At 44.5% G+C, this 20111-nt stretch overlaps 1 protein-coding gene across 1 annotated transcript in view; it reads left to right on the forward strand.

The window, feature by feature from the left end:
* Nucleotides 1–7294: 7294 nt before the first annotated feature.
* TMEM177 (transmembrane protein 177) overlaps nucleotides 7295–20111 on the forward strand; it is a 31277-nt gene continuing 18460 nt past the window's right edge. Inside the window, exon 1 of the mRNA XM_027879732.1 lies at nucleotides 7295–7319. The gene's annotated coding sequence lies outside the window, so the exon portion shown is untranslated. The remainder of the gene's footprint in view (nucleotides 7320–20111) is intronic.

Consider the following 20111-nt stretch of genomic DNA (forward strand, 5'->3'; position numbering starts at 1 on the left):
AAGGCTGTTAATTTATATTCAGGATTATAGATCAGCGGTGGTACCAGTAGTACCTATTTGTAAATACAGGATGGATGTTGGGTTTCTTCCTTAAAGACCCACCTTAGAGCCTGTGCATATTAACTGGAGCTTTTCTGTTATCCCAAACAGGCTTTGGATCAGGCTCCATCACCTTTTGATTAGAATCCCACAATTCCTTTATCTGGCAGCTTTCAGGAGAAGCAGAAGTGAAACATATTGCAAAATCCAAGCTCCAACAGGAGTCCTGCTCAATTATGTCTTAACATTAAACTGTAGCTAATGTGCTTTTACCAGATGTCCTGATGAAATACTATTACTAGCCGGTGCATTGCATTAATTAAAGTGAAATTTCATAATGAATTCTTTTTTCAAGGCAGCAGGGATGAATTGATGACCTACATAACCTCCCTTCCCTCTGAAATAGCTTTCCAAACTAATGAAATGAATCCCCCTGGTTGTGGCAGGGGAGCGGAGGGGGCCGTGCTTTGCAGCCCCACTACACACTGCGACATGAAAAAATCTGGGCACTCTCTGCAGAGATTATGGTTTGCCTTTCATTGTGTCTGGCAACAAGAGGGAACTTTCGGAGGCAGGCGGACTCTCCATTAAGGCACCTTGCATAACGGGAGGCTTTTGAAAGCTCCATTAAAATTCTTGGACAGTGCCCTGACAGAGAAGCCGGGGGATAAGCTGGCTGACCCTCTACCTTACAAACCGGCACAAATGCACAGACAGTTAAATGCACATTTGTTCGAGCATAAGAGGCTTAGGGTATGTCATTAAAATATAATCCACAATGGACAACAAACATACACACAGCTGGCAGGCTCAGACCCGTTTTTGCAAGTGTGTTAGAGAGAAGCAGGAGGATCAGCGTTACACAGCCCGGGTATGTGGGGAGCGGGTGGGAGGAGGGGAGGCCTCTGTTCCTGGGCATATGTTTTTAAAAGAGAAAATATGCCTGTGAATTCTGATTATGTCTGTGTTAGTACATTTTGATCCATGGTGGTTTGAGATTAAAAGCGATTTATGATGTTGCTAAGTCTCAGCAGTCTACATTTCACTAAGCCACTGCAGAGCAATCAGAACAGTGCCTGCACCAATGCTGGATTGTGCCAGCGAGTCCTAATTGCCTGAAAGATAATGGTGTCATTAAAGTCTCTTGCCCCCGTGAGCCTTGTGCTCCTCCACAGAAAAGATGCTTTTATTGTTGGTTTCAAAGGAGCCCTCAGTCACTGCTAAAGCACATTGTCCATTCAGAGGTACTGGGAGGCTTTATTCTGTAGCTGCTTTATTTCTCTGTTTCTCCCTTCATAAGCAGTGGGCAGGGGAGAGCAATGGAAAGAAATGCAGGAAAAATATCGACTTTTCATCAAGACAAAATATAAATCAGACATGATTCAGTTAGACACTAAAGAGGGAAGATGAAGGGAAGAAGTGGCTGAGACCTTCCATTGGTTTACAGGCTTCTAGAAACAGAAATGGAGAGTGCTTCTGTGTAAGGAGACACACTCCACAAAAAATGCCAAGTTCACCAATAATTTTCAAGTCAGTAATCATTTTGACAGAAAAGCTGTGACTAGCTTCTTTATTCACACAAAAGGCATGTGGCCCTGCAATTACACCTTAACTCATAGCCATCCTTCTTACTGGACAATTTCAATTAAGAAATGACCTCTGCATAAAACATTCCATTCTGCTACATGATTTATTCCTGTCTTCATCTGGCAACATCTTCCTGAAAAGCAGGTAAATTGATCACTTGTCTCTTTATGGGTGTGAGCTTTTTAAACAGAAGGGTGGTGGAGGGTGTATTATTATTTGCCTGCACTCTGAATGTTGCTAATCCTTGCACTTTGAGAATCGCTTTTCTGTTTGCTCTTGCACTTTGAGAATCGCTTTTCTGTTTGCTCTGCACAGTGCCCTGCTCAGTCAAGGAGCCTGTTTTCACTGGGGTTAGCAATACAACACCACATAAAAATGACAGTGACATGCAGAAGTAGCTTATTAACAAGTGTTTTCTATATTTGTGCCATACAAAACCGAACAGAGATGTATTTAATCTCTTACGCCCAGGAGAAGTAGTATCTGCTAAGAACAATAAGAGGCTCGGTTTGCAGAGGGGCTGTAGTCTCCCTGACCTGCTACCCTCATAAAACCTTTGCAGTTAAATGTGCACTCAGTTAAGCTTATGGCAGGCCATTCCAACATAATCCAGATTGCTCACCAAATGCCTGCATTACACAGAAAATGCTTGGCACTGCTGGTGCAGGGTACCCAGAGGCAGAGAGGAGCCTCCACAAATCAGCACTCAGATAATTTTCCTTTCATATTTCATTCTCTTAGTTTTTGCTTTTACTCTTCCAGCTGTAACCTTTCCATCTTCTATCCATATCATTCACAGTAGCAGGTGTGAGAGCCTTTCTTCATTGCATCACATTTCTGGGGTATTCTCTGTTGTAGCTTTTGCCACTGACTCTTCATTTGTTTAAGACTTACTGGCATTCATGTTTTTTGTTTTGCTGATGCCTTTTGAATGTAGAACTGCAGTCCTGCTGCTCAGGGCTGTGCCTGTAGGGTGGCACCAGAGCAGGGGCTTCTTCTGAATGAAGAAGGAGGGGGGTCTCAGTCAGTTGACAGGTGGAGGGGAGGCAGTAATTAGAAGAATTTAATACCACTTGTCTGAGATGTAAGTGGAGGAGAGAGATTGTTTAAACTGCAAACCCAAATTTGGAGGCCCCCCTGTTCATATCATGCAGCAGCCTGGAAGGGGCCAAAGGGGCTCTTTCATGACCACACCAGAAAGCCCAGGGCAGCACCAGGCCCTGCCAGGGACTCACTCTGATGCCCAACACCTGCAAAACGTGAACTCAAATCTTAATCTAGTGTATTCAAAATAGACACTGTTTTACTTGTTTTTATAAAGGAACAGAGCACGAATGGCAGTAAACCCGTGAGCCTTTTGGCCTAATCCCATTTCAGACACAAAAAAGAAACTCCTTCCTGACAGCCACAAGCTCTCTGGGAAGAGTCAGCTCTTCCTGTGTTTCCCTAGCTATATTTCCTCTGCCATGTGCTGTCATCCTCCTATCCTCCTTGAGTGTCACTTGAAGAAAAAAGTCTGTAGTGAATTATAATGACAATACATTGAAGATGGCTTAAAGCAGAGAATGGCGCTTTATAGCAGCCGGCTGTGACAAATCTGGGTTGGGAGAGAACATTATGTGTGTCCCAGAGATTATAACTTTTAAAATAAAAACCTCATTCTCATTCCCTGGGGCTTTTTAATGAATTGCCACATGCAACAATGCCTTAAATGAAGCATCAGTGATTATCCATCTGACGGCAGCTCACTCAGTGATTATAACATAAAAGAACATGCAGCACCCTGAAAACCCTAAACCTACTTGAAGAGCTCTGCTGATGCTAAGGATAGCTCTCACTTCAAAGGCAAAGAAGTAGATGTCACTAAAGGAGGAAAAACTTTTAGAAAGGTGGATCGTCTTACCATGGTTAACGTTGCTCAGTGGGATGATACACCCAACGCTGAGCCAGTTGCACCACACACAGACTGAGAGCAGCACATGCCAGTCAGATCCCAGGATGACTGAGACACCTGAATGAAGGAAAATCATGTTTTATATTTCTGGCAAGAGCTAGAAAAAGGCCAGAAGCAGCAGTCCTGCTGGTGTGACCCAGAGGAAAGTGGTTCTTGTTGAATCATGAGGATACAGTCCAGTGAGGGTTACAGGTCTTGCACCCAGGCTCAAGGATGTCCTGTCCCATCCAGATATCTGCTAAAACACATAAACACTATAGCTTTTCCCTCTTGGACAGACATTCTGGTCACAGCATTTAACTCAGCGTTTGCCTTAGGTGTGCAAGGGAAGAGTCCAAACTACCATGGCTCCCTCTGAAGTTGCTGGATGAGATGGGCTCCTCTCCCATGTAATAAAGGTTCTTCTGCAGATCATGCTGCAGGAAAGTCTGCCTCTCTCCACTGAGTGTACCATGGCCTCTGGAGACCATGGTCCAAAATTAGACACCTCATTTAAATGCCTCATCTTGGGTTGTTCAAATACACCTCACAGTACCTCCAGCTCCCCTGTCCACCTTAACCACTCTTCCAATGCCTGTGCACTCGCCCTACACCACCCAGGGCTCTCTCAATTCTGTAACGTCCTGTATACACAACCCTAACAACTCCTTTGGGTCCAAAAGTATGTTTTTAAGCATCCCAAACTAGATTGCTCTTAATAGACCCTGCACATGTAGAAGGCTAAGGCATCCCACTGCAACGGGCTTGCTGTGCATGGGACACAGTGTCCCTCTGCATTTTCCCAGGATTTCCGGATGCCCAGCAGCCCGGCTGGCAGATGCCCAGATGCCCGCTAACTCACTGCCCAACCACTTGGAGCTGGCAGGTCCACACGCTTCCCTGACGTCTGCCCCGCATTCATCTTCTATTGCTCCTGGGCTTGGCAGCTTCCAGGGTAAATCTGGGTCAACATCTTTCCATAGGATTTCTGTTCCCTTCCTGCTACGGCTGACAGAAGGGGATGTGCCAGGACAGTGCTGAAGGGCCATTGATTGATGAGGAAAGACAAGACAGAGAATGAGGGGTTTTGGTTTAACCACTTCGAAGCTGTGCACAAACACACAGACCCACAGACAGGCATTGCTAACAAATGTCAGTAAAAATCAGAGGCTTGCTGTCTCCAAACATTGCACACATCCATTTGAATCAGTGGGAAATCCAATGTTTGCTTTTTTACTGTCGTTAATAGCTACTCAGGTTTTCATAATTTTAATCCATTATTCCTAATATATGTAACAAAGTAAGTTTAAAACCATACTTGGACCTGCAACTCTGACTGTTGGGAAATCCACAGGAAAAACCAGCCTCAGCCCTATTTCACTAAATGTGCAGGAGGATCAGTATGAGTAAAAGCTCTTGTTAGTTCTCTCATGCTTTGTTCTTAGGAATTGGTTGATATTTTAGGGATAGAATAATTCCATGGAAGTTGCTTTCTGCAGTGTATGCTACTATCCTTTTTTTTTTCTTTCAGAAAATCCTTTTGAAATTAGACACAGCTCCTGGAATCAACCCAGACACTGCTTTTCAAGCCAGAAGCATTTGTATAAGCATCATCAATCATGCCACTGACTCTTATTGCTACTGTATATTCACTTTCTACCTGGTTTGAATTCCTAATTGGCCCTGCTGAGCAACCTAAAGCCCTGCAGAAAGTGGTGGAAGGGAGGTGGGGGAGAGCGTGACTCTCCAGCTGGGACTGGGAGGTTTTCTTGCAAATTACACTGCTAAAGTCTGTTTCCTGGAGAAAATAGACAAGAAGCAGTTGGTAACAGGGTGAGTAAGAGTCGGATGCTATGGGGTATGATGTACAAAAGTATGTACAACTGGCTCGATTATCGTCTGAGCAGTTGGCCTGGCAGCTGCCTACATCATGAGTTTCAGACTCGTGTACTGTAATGCAAGCACACGAGGAGTCCTTTGGACAGGAACAGAGCAGATAATTCAAGACACAAGGCTGTTTTTCTGATTTAAGGGCAGAAGAAGCTCTGAAAAATGCAGGTGATTTTCTATGCTGTCTAGAGCAGGATTTCTCTTTCTCTTCTTAGGAAACCACTGATGTTCTCCCCATCCTCTAGCTCTCATTTATAGCAATTTCTTTATCTCTTTCTTACATTTAAGTTCTCTCAAGCTGCCCAAAGCAATGCTAATTGTGTGGGAGCACCTTCATGGACTGGCGACCCAGGACAAGGTGATGGGTCTGGGCTGTGCCAGGGCAAGGGCTGCTCCACAGGCAGTGATGGTGGGTCAGATCCCTGCACAGCCTCAGGTGCAGCTAACACTGAAGGGGACTGGAGCTACCTCTCTACCTCAGGTGCAGAGTAAGCACGAATGGGAGTTCTATATGCATACAGTGCATTTATTTCATTGCTTTGCATCCCCTACTGTCCCCCACCCCACTCCCACTAAGCAGTCACACATGCTGCTGAAAGCCAGGGCAGCTGTACTCATCTATCAAAGCCTGTCAGCTTGAGAGCATAGGCTCTTCCCATTAATTAAGCAAATGTAACATGATTAGCTAAGGCTGTAAATGTTTCTAGGCCCACTTAGAAGGCTACAAAACACTAAGCATCGCAGCCTCTCATTTTTATGCACTTGTGCTATGTGGGATGCTCTTCTGGGGCTGTGACTTTTGTTCTTAAATTTTCTTGTGTGAGAGAAAAATAGGGACATGTATTAGAAAGCACTAGGAATGGATCATGCAGTTCTGAAATTGCTGTTTGAATTATAGGAATCTGAAGAAGAAATGAGTTTCTGCACTTTCGAAAACTTTTGCCTACACATTTTTTTAAATGGATGTTAGAAGAACTGCTGAAAGCTGAAATTTTGGTAAGAGCCTATAGACCTCATTTAAGTTTTTGACTTGCTTTGATGAAAAATATATATTACTTAGCAACGAAGGATCTCAACTAGAGTGCTTTAGGTTGTCAGCCTGAAAGCAAATGGAACAGTCAGTGGGAATAAGAAAATAGAATAAGAAAATTCTTGAATTAAATTTGAGTGTTATGAACTAGATCTACTTAAGGACTTAAACCTAAAGTGGGATGAAGGTGCCTAAATCTAATACTGTGATGCTGCAAAACCCCTATTCAGCCTTTGACAGACTTTCAGCATGTGTAAACTCCAAAGGTACTCCCTATTTAAAGCTTCCCAGATGTTGACAGTCATTTTGATCTCTGGGTCCCAGAAGTGTTCCCTTCTCATCCAGGCTGAGCTGCTTAGCATGTCACGTGCACCTACAGCTCTTTGGGATCCAGAAATTTAGCATTTCTTTCCCCAGTTCCCCACATAGGCTCAGCCTGGTAGGCATGCACTAAGAATACCTGAGACAAAAGGGCTGTGCCTATCCAGGCAGCTTAGGCCACTCCTGAGTTCCTAAAAGCACTTCCTAGAGCTTGCATCCACACATGGTTTGCAGCAAGTTAAGTCCAGTGCTTTATGTGTCACCCTCTGTGGGTTCTGTGCCAGCACTCCAGATCAAAGTCTTGGCACATCACACACTCTCATGTGGATGTAAAAAACATTCAGAACTCAAATCATGAGAGTCGTATCCTGGAGACAAATTAATAAAAATGAACCATTCCACCAAGCCCTGACATCCTCTCTGCAATCTTTAAGATTGACTCAAATTCCCAACTTTGTTTTCAGAAATCTCCATGACAGAGGAAGAAGATACCAGGTTCTTGCCTTGGCTGACATGATGGTAAACTCCTATTCTACAAGACAAAAAGCTCCAGGGAGCCTGAGGTAAGAAAGTTCTCCCTGTAATCCCTATCTCACTGCTCTCACAAACATCCTGGGGGACAGAGGGAGGAAAATTCTCCTTGAAAGCGCTTTAACACCCTCCCTGAAATGGGACAGCACTGCAAAGAGCTGCTGCTCTCACCAGGCAGAAGGGCCAACAGACAGCACGTGGGAGGATGTTCATCAGTCGTGCCTCACAGCCTGGTGCTTTCTGAGGAGCTGGTACTCTGACTGCCCCAGCCTCTTCCCAGGAAGCACTTCTTACTGCTGAGGTAGAAAAGGGAGAAGAGGGCCATTGCTACAATTATCCTCTCATCTAGATGAATGTATGATTAGATGTGAGGTTTGCCCTTATGGTGGGTCTCTGGCGCTTGAGACCAAGACTGGGCTCAAGTCCAATCCCTGTTGAGACCTGTTTGTACAGGTGGAGCCACAAACGTGCCTGTGCCCTTCTCTTATAACACGAAGCTGCAGTTGCAGGAAAGGTAGAAGCAATGCTTTATTTTGTAGAGTTTCCTAATACTGCAATCAGCAAGAAGCAGGATCTAAAGGAGATTCAAAGACCTCTCTCACCAAAAGGGTGTCTCACTGCACGCTTGCATGAGTTTTTGAGTACAGAAATTTCCCATCTCTCTCCTGGACCAAGAGCAGAAAAAGGACTATCAGATCTATATGCCCAAGGAGCACTTGCAGAACAGGATACAATGCTGGAGCTTCATGTTTTGGAGCTTCACCTGTTAGAATAATTGAGAGTAAACAGATCTATTGAAACACTGCAGCATCTCCTAGCAATTGCTGCAGATGTTTCAAATCCACCTAAGGGGCACAGGTTATCTTTTTTTATGCAGTTAGACCCAAGCCATCAAAGGTGATTCTAATGAATGTAAGATACCAAAACCCCTCCAGGACCCTATGACTTACTAGCTTTCAAACAAAAACAGGTTGTCAGTCTGATTTCTGAGAGCATGTGAGCACTGGAAGAGACATAGGGAGACTGAAGTAGCACTCTGACAAGCTCTTAGGTACCCAGGACTAGTGAAAACCATGGAGGCCTCATGAATGGGATATTGTGAAACTTAACTAGGTGTCACTCTCCTTCTCCAAGCAAGATCCTCTGGAGTGTTACAATGCCTTTTTAAATCAGTGGTGGCTAGATGGCTTAATGCTTTCAGAAAACTGGCCTCCACCTTTCTCAGAAAAGGGAATTTTCCCCTATGATTTATGCTATTGAGGTGTAGCCTCTAACAATAGAAGAAACCTAAATATTTTACTCAGAGGACCCAAAGAACCTTTTTCATACCTCAGTTTGAGGCTGGCATTCAGTTAATGCTTGATGTAATGTCTCCTTTAAAAACACTGTAATTAAATTTGCCAACACAGTCACCAAAGAACCATTTATAAATTGTCTATATAGTTGCAATTCAGCATGTGCTTGTGACTATTTCATTGGGTTAGTCCTAACATCACAAGCTAATAATACTGAAAAGAGGGAAATGGGTAATTCACAGAGGACACTGTAGTCTGTATATAGCTAACAGTGATTAAGTAGTCTCTGCTTTCAGAAGAAAGATAAGGGCAAAAAAGAATAGGTCCCTCGATAATATCAGGTAATTCTTATATGTGGTCCTTCATGACACGGGCATAAATCACAATAAAACCCATCTGCAGATCTGAGGGGTGAAATCATAAATCCTGCTTTACAAATGAAACCTGCACATCTGATAGTGTACATTGCTCCAGATTTATGGCAGCTGTGAGTGATGTACTAAGGTTCACAAACCCATTTGCACTCTCTGGCTGGGAAGGAGGGAGGTGAGATTTTACTGGGCCGGAGAATATATTGGAAGATGCACTCGGCAATGAGAGAGACCCTGAGTGTGTGTGGAGTGAGAAATGGATACTTTACACAGACTGTCATATCTTGACTTTATATTTGGGACTCCCTCCTCTGGCCCCAGTTTCTGTAAATCCATGGCACTGTGTTATGCCTTCCCTATTGCTCCCAGGTCTTATGGGGTAAATGCAGGTGACGGGGCCAAATGCTCAGTTTTTGCTGGTTACTGGAGCAAACTGGACTCTGGGCATTGGAAGATACATCTTCCCTGAGACAGGCTCCCTTTCCTCTCACCACAGAGCTGCCTGGCACTTGTAACCCCTATGCCCCACTCGAGGCCACTCATCACTGCATTCACAACGTGAAGCATCACCCAGGGGCTGCTCTCAGGACAGCAGGTTTGGCTTTTTGGCTCACCCAGCTCCCCGTGTCCCCGTAGCTCTCCCACGACTGCATTTGGCAGTGCACATACTTGTCTTTTCTGTTGTCAGCATGAGACAGATTATTTCCCCGGTGCTCTTCTGTGGTTTGACAATGCAAAAACACAGGGCAGAGGCTGACTCGGCACATTTTCTCATATGTGGTATATTGTTACTTGGACCTGCTCTCCTCTGCTCCGACTTCTCTGCAGGGGCTAACAAGGAGTAAAATATCTGCCCCTGTGCTTCCCTCACACGCTGCTAAAGCTCAGCCAGTTAAACCGAGGCATTATCCAAAACGCATGACTGATTATTTAATTTTCATTGTTGGGACTGGGACCTTGGAAACATCCTGGGTTTCTTAAAACATTTACATTTCACATTCATTAGGATGCTTTCCCGAGGGCACTCTCGGAGTTTGGCTTTGGACACCGGAGGAAGGTGGCTCTCCTCACACAGGCTTTTGCCACAAAAAAAGTCTGCTCTAACATTCGTTTTTAGCAATTTCACTGTGAACTTCCAGTGTACTTTGCAGCTGAGGTTAGTGCAATCCAGCAGTGCTGACTTCTCTCCCTGTTTTGCTATTACTGCCACTCCAAATTTGCATTTCTATATAATTGAGCCCAGCAGTGTTGCTTCTTTCAGAGCAGTTGGAGCTCCCAGGCGTGAGCTCTCTGTGTTTTCAAATGTCATCTATGTAAAGTTCAGTACCTCCTGAACAATCAAGTGCGTTGCAGTGTTTTCCTGTAAAATGCCTCAGGGAATGAATGTAACCAAAATGTCAGTGTGAGGAAGAAGTGTCTCCCAAAGAATGAACAGAACATGTAGAAATACAGACTTTGTTTCTCTAGGGGCACCTGCTAGGCATCAGATGATGCACATAAAGCTATTTGCTATCTGTCAGCTCCCCAGAAATCTTTCTTTTGAAGTTAATAAAGACCTCTTTTATTACAGATTTCTTTTTTTTTTTTTTCCAGTCATACATAAATATAGTATTCCAGCTTTTTAACATAGCCCCCTAAGACAAGTGTATCCATGCAGTCCCTCTGCCTGCCCATGGTAATCTGAATTTCTTGTCCATATAAATACATTTAGCAGACAAATGGAGGCTTCCAAGAGAAAAAGTTTCCATAAGCTCAGTGTAGAAATCTATGGCTGGAGAGATGATAAAATTATTAATGCCTCTATTGAGGGAAAATTAAGGACCATCCTAATGCTTGGTGGCAGCTGACTGCCAGCTAGTCCTGTGTAGCTTCAGATCAGCCACATCTCATGATTGCCTTTTGACAGGCCAAGAGGCAAAAAAGGTGATGGAGAGCAAGGAGGAAGCTGAGAGGTTGGCTTAGAAGCCATATCATGGAGTGAAGGACCCAAGCAGGGGGGAAAAGGAGTGAGAAAAACATGGGAAAGAAATTACAGAGATATGAGGAGCAATGTGTGCTCTTTGGGACGTCCCAGGGAACAGCAACAAGGAGATGGACTATGGCAGTGGGACTGTGCAGGGGCATGGGCCACAAATCCCCTGCTCCTCATGGAACACTTATTTCAGTGGTGGTGCACCCCTGTTTCCATTGCCTCATTAGCTTCTACCTGAGTTCAAAGCTCAAAAGTTACCAATGTCCCAGCTGCTTTTAGGCAAACTGTTCCTGTAGCCCTGTCCATGGCTCCTGGGAGGAATTCCTGAGTGCTACCAGTGCTCCTCAGACTCCTCTCCCCTGCTGTGGGCACCTGCTTGGCATCTGAAAACAGTTGTGAAAATGATAGTGGGGTTTTTTGCATTCAGAAGGTTTATAATATATTTGTCTCCTTTTCATACTCCCACATCTCACTTCAGTGTTTCTGTAATGTCCATAGCCTGCCCCTTTGTCCAAGCCAGCTGAAAGCTATTAGAATTGTCAAGCAATTCAAAACCAATTACTGGTACACATAAAGCTGCTTACCCACTGCCATCTTCATTAGTTTTGCTCGCATTTGCAGCTACTGGGGACAGAACAACAAACGGTCTAAATCAGTTGTCTTCCATATTTCCAGAGTTTAAAAGATAGGAGGGCTATAAAATGCTCCTTTGTGCCACCTAAATGATTATTTTATTTTTTTATTAGCAAACACTCCAAAGGCTCACTCAGGGCCAGCAGTTGTGGTCAGGCCTTGCTTTACCGCCTGAGCTCTTGCCCATTGGCCTCCTGCAAGACAAATCTTTGCCCTCAGCTTGCTTGCTGAAGCATCTCTGAAAGGTTCCAATCTTGGAAATAACTTTAATGCTTTCAAGACAATATTTCGTAGGCAAGTTTTGCCCATGGTTGGCCAGCTGAAACACAGGAGCAGCAGGGCTGGTACAAATGCTGTGGTGAAAGGGGCATCAAGTGCCGTGGGGTGGCTCTGTGATAAGTGTCACTAATATTTCTGGTAGGTGCTTGTCATGGTTCCTAGGAGGTAAAGAAGGCAGGAGAAGTGTCTTGTGGGTTAGAAAACATGAGGAGCAAGGATGGGGACTTCACAGGTAGCTGAAATGGCAGCTGGCGAGGTGCAGGGTAGGTCCTGGCTGGGTGCCTGGGAGCAGCACTGCTCTGATTCACAGCCAGGGACTGTTTGTTTAAGTTGCAGTTTGAAGTTGGCTGAGGGAAGCTACGGGCAAAGCTTTTTTGTTTAGATGCTGGCTCAAGGTCTGCCTGGATCAGGGCTGAGAAAAGAGCTGGCTAGGGAAGCTGGGAAGCCTTTAACCCCTCTGTCAGGTCACCACCTAGACAGGAATCACCTGTGCTCTTCAGCACTATAAAGCAGGGGCAACGTGGGCTCTGTGTGCTTAAGGGAGCTGCTAATTCCCATGTGTGTTCATCTGAACTGCTCTTGCTAGAAATCAAGAGGATAGGATGTGCTGTGCTTCAAGGGCCTGTTATTACTGAAACTTGAAGAGCAGTGTTCGTCTCTTTTGCCCACCACTGCTCTCCTAGTGCAGCAGGGACAATTCAGGTTGGCACCTCTCAGGACTTTTTCATGTGAACGTTAAGCCCTTGGTTTAAGACTTCCTCACCTACCAACCTCTCCCTCCATAAACACTCGATTTGCTAGTGGGAGCCACGACTGTCCCCCCACAGCCAGCAAAGGACAGTTGGAAGTGGGATATGTTACAGTTTCAGATTATAATTGATCTTTAAAGTGCACATTTAATGCTGCTAATTCACTTCAAAGAGAAGCAGTACCTTCCAACCACCCTCCTCCGTAACATCTGACAGCTTTCTTGCACTGTTATTTTCCCTGGAGATTCGTTCTACAGCTTTATAGATGTGCTGAGCATCTTAAACCTCCTGGATTTCCAGGGTCTCCCAATCTTCACCTATCAGCTGCCTGAAACACAGCCTTGACCTGCTGGCTTGTCTCCCGTACCCCATTTTGATGGATCTGTTTAGCTTGTCCCCAATGGCTTGGATACAGTGGTTCTTCCTAATATTGGGAACTGGCCAGTAAGGGAGCACCAGGTCTGACAGCTGTGGGCACTGTGGCCGTGACAATGTAAAACAAAGGCTTTTCTGTTTCAGAGGTTGCCAGGCTGTCAATCTTTAGGCAGAGAAAGGATCGCTCGCTGTTTCCTTCCCCTCCTGTTCCTTAAATGAATACAATACTCCATTTTAAACGTGCAAAACTTACCTTCCCCCACTACAATTGAGCATCTGGGAACTTAAAAACGGGCTCCCCTAGTAAATAAAAAGAAGCAGCTTGATTAGTTTTATGGCAGTAAAAGTGGGTTAATCGCTAAAACTGCTTCTTATGCTGTCATGGTTTAGATAAATGGGTTTAGCACAGCAAGCAGCCAAGGGCACGCATTAGTGGCTCCTTCTGCAGCAGAGGAGGGGAGCGTGCTCAGTGGATCACCCCTCGGAGGCACCAGCCTGCTGCCTGTGAAGCTCGTGGCAGACTTCCCGCTGACTTCAGTGGAGCTGAGATTGTGCTGTAAATAAATATATCTGCCTCCAAAGGGTACAAGAGACAGATCAAACACAAGCAAGCTTTTCTTGTATCTAGTAAGATCTTTTCCCTCTATTTCCTCCATGGATTTCTGCAGTGTTAAAGTTTCATTAAAGAGAAAGTGATTTAAAATTGCATTTACCTAGAGCCTTTGACCATATGCAGCCATATTGGCTCATAAAAAGCATGTGTATTCTCAGCTCCTATTGGAAACAAAGCTCTTTGGACTTCAGTTGTGGCAGCTATAGCACCTGGGTACAGCAGTATCCGCTCTGGTTCCACCTGTGCTAGCCCTAGATCAAAAGCATCAGCAACTGGTAGCCAGCACCCTGGCTGCTTGCACCCTGGAGCCACAGGTAGTTTCAGGATAATTTTGTTAGTCTGGATGCTGGGCTTGGACTATGTTAAATGATGAGTTGTCTGCATTTGTTCACACAGCAGTTGCAGCAGGAAAAAGGTATGACAGCCCTGAGGAATGTGAAGTCAAGGAGAAAAATGGGTATCACTTCCCAGGCAGGAGGGAAAACGCACAAAGGCTTGGTGTAATCACTGGAGTCTAGTGCTTGGCTAAAACTTTGGGGGGTAAACTTGGAAATATAGAACATTATGAGGTTTTTTTGATGTCCAACCTATTGTAGGCATTAGGTAAAGCTGTGGTACAGTTTGGTAACTTGGTAAATTATTGGTAACCAAATATTTGGAAGTATGATATTCCATTAACATATTGCTGCAAGCCCTATAAAAGCAGCTTTATGGGGTAGCAAGAAAATGCAAGATGGTTTTCCACTTCTTTAGTGAATAACTGTACTAACTCCTTCAGAACAAATACTTGGATGGATGAATAAAGGATTTGATTTCTGACACTCCATGTGCAACAGTGGCATTCACTCCTGCACAGCAGTGTCCATATTCATGTGCCTTACAAACACAGCAGAAACTCATTACATTTTGGTGCTTATTAGTTTTGGTACTGGCTTGTTATTTATCCATTGCTCTGGCAAACTCTCCCTTAAAAACAATTAAGACGCACAAAATTATTAAGTTGTGATTCTCATCTCTTGTCACTTCACCACCCAGACAGCCACAAACAGCCCCTTTCCTACAACATGCTGCTCACTTGAGACGCTTTCCAACTAACCCTGGAGATCTCACCTAGTCTGGACAGGTGGCTGTCAGACAGCCACAGTCTTCTCCATCTTCACAGAAAGCAATAAATGAAATCTCAACTTTATTGACTGTAGCAAACAAGCAATTTCAGGTGTGTGTGAAAGAGAAAAGCCATTTGTGTGCGTTTTCGCTTCAGCAAAAAGCTTTCACTCCAGCTGCAACCCTCAGCTCCGCTCCTGAGCCCTGCACAGCTCTTTCCCTTTTCACCTCCTCCCGCAGTACTGGTGCTGAGCAGGGAGATGCTGCATATATCTGCTGCCAGAGCAGCTCTCCCGGCTGGTGGGAACTGACAGATGGTTGCTCTGTAATATTTCCAAGAGAGGGAAAAACCAAAAGCCTCCCAACCCACTGCAAGTCTCTTGTTATGGCTGCATCAGTAAGGCAGGGAATAAACCAGGGGAAGCAAATGAAGTAAAGGGAGGGGTTAGGTTAAAATAGGTCTCAAATCAGAGTCCTTGAGGCAAATTTTGGTGTAATCTAAGTTTCCATTCTGTTGCCTGATTGCTCAGCTGTTGCTCATTTATGAGGTGAGCAGACCCAAGCAAAGGTGAAGCACAAAAGCTTTGGGAATTTTTCTAGGAATCCATGTTTCTCTTTCAGCCATGACATTCAGATTTATGATTTCTTTATTTGCCATTTGGTTGAAAGGAGGCAGCATGTCCTAGCAGTTGGCACAGGAAATGGGGGGATATTGTTTCTGTGCTTGAATTTCTCACTATTTAATTGCACAAATGCTGGTAACACTGTTAGACACCTTGGGTGTCACAGGGATTCTCGACCAGGTGGCCCTGGGACAGCATCACACTACCAACAGCTTTCAGAAATGTGAGTGAGAGGAACATAGCTGCAAGCACCAGGGCAAAGGGGACCTGTAACAAACCTGGTGCCTCCCTACCTCCCCAGGCTCACACACGAAGTGGAAGGCAGGGGCTTGAGGCGGGCTGTGGGAATTGTGATGTCCCCATGAAGTGGCATGGCAAAACCTTCACTAGAGGCTGGGCAATAAATATGTTGTCAGGGCCAGTAGCACCAATCTGCTCTCTCTGTAGCATTTGTGCTCCCTGATACACGTGTATTCCTGCTAAGGCTGCGTGTACTAGTCAGAAAAGGCCTCCACACAGGTTTCCTAGCAAACAACCAACCCTTTCCCTCCCACCTCAGTCATTCTGTAGAGAAACCTACTGGATAAGGGGGGAATGGCAGAGGAAAGAAAGAGCATGACTCTCCACCATTCCTACTCAAACCAGCTCTTCCTCCACATGCTCATCCTCGTCTTCTCCCCATCTCTCTCCCACACTGTTGATTTAAACCTCTGACATCTGCACTTTCCTGCTTTCCTGTAACATCCTCCATGCACAATGCCACAATACATCATGGATTCCTCTAGGAATACAACCTTTGCTGGAGCATGATTTTATAGAGAATGTAGGGTAGCCCAGCTGAGGAATGATGTGTGTAACACCCACATCCATGTCAAGCATCCTGAGAGCAGCTCTTGATGAGATCCATGTTGTCTTTAATTGCTGCACCAATTGCAAGCTCTTCTGAGAAACAGTGTCTGGCCCCAGTTCTTCACTGCCTCCTATTTTTGGGCAAGCAAATGAGAGCAGATCAGTGTATTGCAGGACACTCATTCCATCCTGTGAATGTAGTTGCAGCAGTTGCCACTCCACTCACGGCTGTGCAAACTGCACGACGTGCGACAGGACGGACAAAGTGTGTACACTGCAGTGGAGGGTCAGGTCTGGGGCTTTGAGATCCTCCAGCATACCTGCAATACTGCCTGCTGGCAACCTGGCGCTGATCTGGGCTATCAGGACAGGTCAGGGCCACGTGAGAATGTGACACTGGCCCTCGTGGGCAGGAGCATTTGGAGCTGACCCAGCTGCAGGTAAGTGGGAGTCTGGGGAGCATCTGTCAGAGCTGCAGGACTAAGAGTACTGCTGCTCTCAATTAGCATTAGTATCGTGGTGAAGCATCCTTACCCTGTCCACACCTCTGCTGCTTTGCCCATCTCCTCTGCTCGTGCCTTTCTGTGTATTCAAAACTCCCCCAGCACTTTCCATGGCCTCAGGTTAACCCCTGCACTGCCAGGATCCCTAGACTGCTAATGAAGGAAAAGCTTTAAAGACTCCATGTCCCTACTGAGTGCTTTGCCTTTCAGTATCTCTCAAGTAATTTGAAGTGGATATGGAGCTATTATAGCCCAGAAAAAAGGTTGTTAGTGGGAAAGGGGAGTTGAATGAAAAAATATCAAAACATCATGCCTTTGTAGCCCTGGGAGATACAGAGATGTCACAACTCTTTGGGAACAGTATTATGCCACTGACAAAAGCTATTTTAGCTTCTCTTTCTCATTTTTAATGATATTAAATAGCATTCTCTCTCTCCTCAGGGTACATTCTGGATAATTCATATCTCACTGTAAACCAAAAGCATTTCCACTAATCTCAGCAAAGACTGACTCAGTGGAAAGTAGGATTTTTGACCAAGTAATTAGGGCATGAAAAATACAGTGGTCATGAGGCTTCAAAATTTTCTTCCAACATTTTTTGCAAAGGTGAACACGCAGCAAGGGAACCCACTTTAATAATTAACTAATTAACTAAAACCAACTAAAACCAAGATCCCTCCCCTATGTAAAACCTATGCTAATACCTAAATTAAATAACCAAAGTAATTCTTAGGGTGGATACTTTGTTACACTGATACTTGTGCTGATAAAATCATGGCCTATTTCAACACCTTGTAGTGCTCCTCATCGGCAGAGGTTTGATGGTGTCTTCTGATAACTAACAACACAAAATAGCAGACTGCTCAGTTTTTAGGCATGTTACCATTTTAAAAAAGGCTTATGCAACAACACTGTCTTTCACCCACATCCTTCTTCTCCCAGTCCTATCACCATCAGCTGTACCACCCAAATATAAACCCATTGACAGGGGAGGGAAATAGAGACCTGAAGTGTATTGAATGCCCACATATTTCATTAAATGAGTAGAGAAGATAAATGCTATTAAGGACCTCACCTTGCTGCACAGAGTGAAGGGAAGGGTGGGATGGAGATGACCCTTCCCAAAGCAAGAAGAGCCCATGCTGGAACTCTGCCTGTGCGTAAACCCTTGGGAACAACACATCTGTGGTTTCATCACTTGAGCTTTGACATCTCTGTGCATGGCTTTCTTCCCATCTTGTTTAACTTATTAGTTGAGAAGGCATCCTCCTAATGTGGGCTATTATCTCTGTCATTTCCACAGGTCACTGATGGGACCATGGGCAAGTGAGTCCATTCATCTGGGTCTCTATTCCCCCACTTTCCTCCCCCTTCAGAGCAGCAGAAACAGCCCCTTCCTCCCTTTGCTACCCCAGAGCTATGAGAAGCAACCTGTGAACATTGTGAGCAACTCTCATTTAGCACCTCTTTTCACTCCAATCCCAAATATATTTCTGTGCGTACAGCAGAAATACTCCAAATACTCTTTCCACGGTAAGTCCCCTCCTACAAGATAAAGTACCTGAACTGGCTTGCACATCCCTGCACAGGCCATGTTGTCCAAGCAGGTACATGCATATGTTATGGGCCTTTGGGGACCTATCATTTACAGACCAAGTACATTTTATGTGATGCTTACACATGTCAGCACTTCACACTTCTTCCCCCACCCCCCCACATTAGTTAGCTTGGGTTGGTAATTCACCATTGCTTTGACATCTGGCAGTACAATCAAAGCAGAATCTCACTTACCCAGGCTGCAAGGCAAGCAAATCTGTGTTTCCTTATGGCTTTGTCACCTCATCACGTTTCGCAGCAGAAAGTTCATGCTGCCCCTGTGACAAGGCTCTTCTGCTACTGAGGGGGTGGTTTCACATCAGGATTACTCTGGCAGCAAAGCCAGTCTCAGAGGTTTGCCCAAGTTCAAACCCCCGCCTGCAGATGCTTCATCCCATTCAGGTGCGTTAACTTAGTTTTTTTCTGTGGTTATGCCCTCAAACTTTTTTTAAGTGAATTTGCTGCTGGGGAACTGTAATGTAGCGTGTCAGAGAGATTCAACTAGTCTTGCCAAACAAGCTCTAATACCATGCTATAAAATACTAAAGAACACAGAGAATCCTGGACTTTCAAAGTGATTACCCTTCCCTCCCCTCCCAAAAAAAGGAAATGTGATGTTTCATTTTGTATTTTTTGGATGGAAGAGAGGCAGATCCAGCTTCTACTAAATTAGGGTTTATTCCTATGCTTCCTACTCTATAATAAAATATATTTCTTTCCAGACCAGAATGTGCACACAGGAAGTTACTCTGCCAAGCACAGAATGAACGAGAGGGACAAGAGAGGATCTAAGAAGAACTAAGCTCAACTCTTCCCACTGTGCCCATTTATAACTGCATTAAGTGGCACAAGACACAGTTGTCCACTAGCACATCCATATCTGACCCTGCCTCGGGAGCTCTTCTGGTCAGTGCCCCCAGACAGATGTTGACAGAAATACAAGAAAGTCAGTGGGGGAAGGAGGAACAAGTGTAAAAGCAGTCCTGTATCTCAGGTGATCTGTTGGGATCTACCACACCTTTTGTTTCAAATGAAATAGTTATTTCAGTAATAGCTGCTCTATCACACTGTATGAAGAAAAAATAAAAGCCAACAAAAAACCCCAGAAAACTTGAAATTATGTCAGAAAAACAAAGCTAGATAAATTTAAAATTTCCTTCATTACCAGTCTCTCTTGGGATCTGGCTGATTTTATTTCCTTCCTCCTCCCCAGCCATTCTATGTCTTATTTCAGTAAATTGGGTGTTGAGCAGTGTGATATTCCCACTAAAGGGTAGGAGCAGGTTCTTACATGTGCTATATAGTTGTCAGTGATTTTCTTGCTTTTCATATTATCTCCTGCATGTGCTTTGGATTTCTTTCCCCCTCTTTGTTCCCAAACGCTGCAAGTACAAACCAGGTATCTGTAAACTTACAGCCTATTCCTTCATTTACAGAGCAGGCACTGACACATCCCTGAGATCTGTCTCCAGCATCCACTGAAAAATCAATTCCAGATATATTGTATCAATTTCAACACCATGTAGGAACTGGCAGAATTTAAATCTCTTAGATTTGTACATCTTGAATCAACTCTGCCTTTCTCTTGCATAGACACAAAGGCAGAATAATCTTACTAACTTTGAGGGAGTTTAATTCAAGTGTGCATCTGTTTAAAGAAATTGTTACTCTCAGTTCATATGTTTTCTGAGGAAGGGGGAAGATGTGACTGCTTGCTTTGGGAGGCCAAATTTTGATACTTCTAGTGACTATCAGCTAACTTTACCCTAGTTCCACATTATCCAAGGGAATCACAATGGAGTAAAGGCTCAAACTTGT

The sequence above is a fragment of the Empidonax traillii genome, unplaced genomic scaffold (genome assembly GCF_003031625.1).
Source record: "Empidonax traillii isolate 1590-97213 ecotype Southwest subspecies unplaced genomic scaffold, ASM303162v1 scaffold57:size2250009, whole genome shotgun sequence".
NCBI lineage: Eukaryota > Metazoa > Chordata > Aves > Passeriformes > Tyrannidae > Empidonax > Empidonax traillii.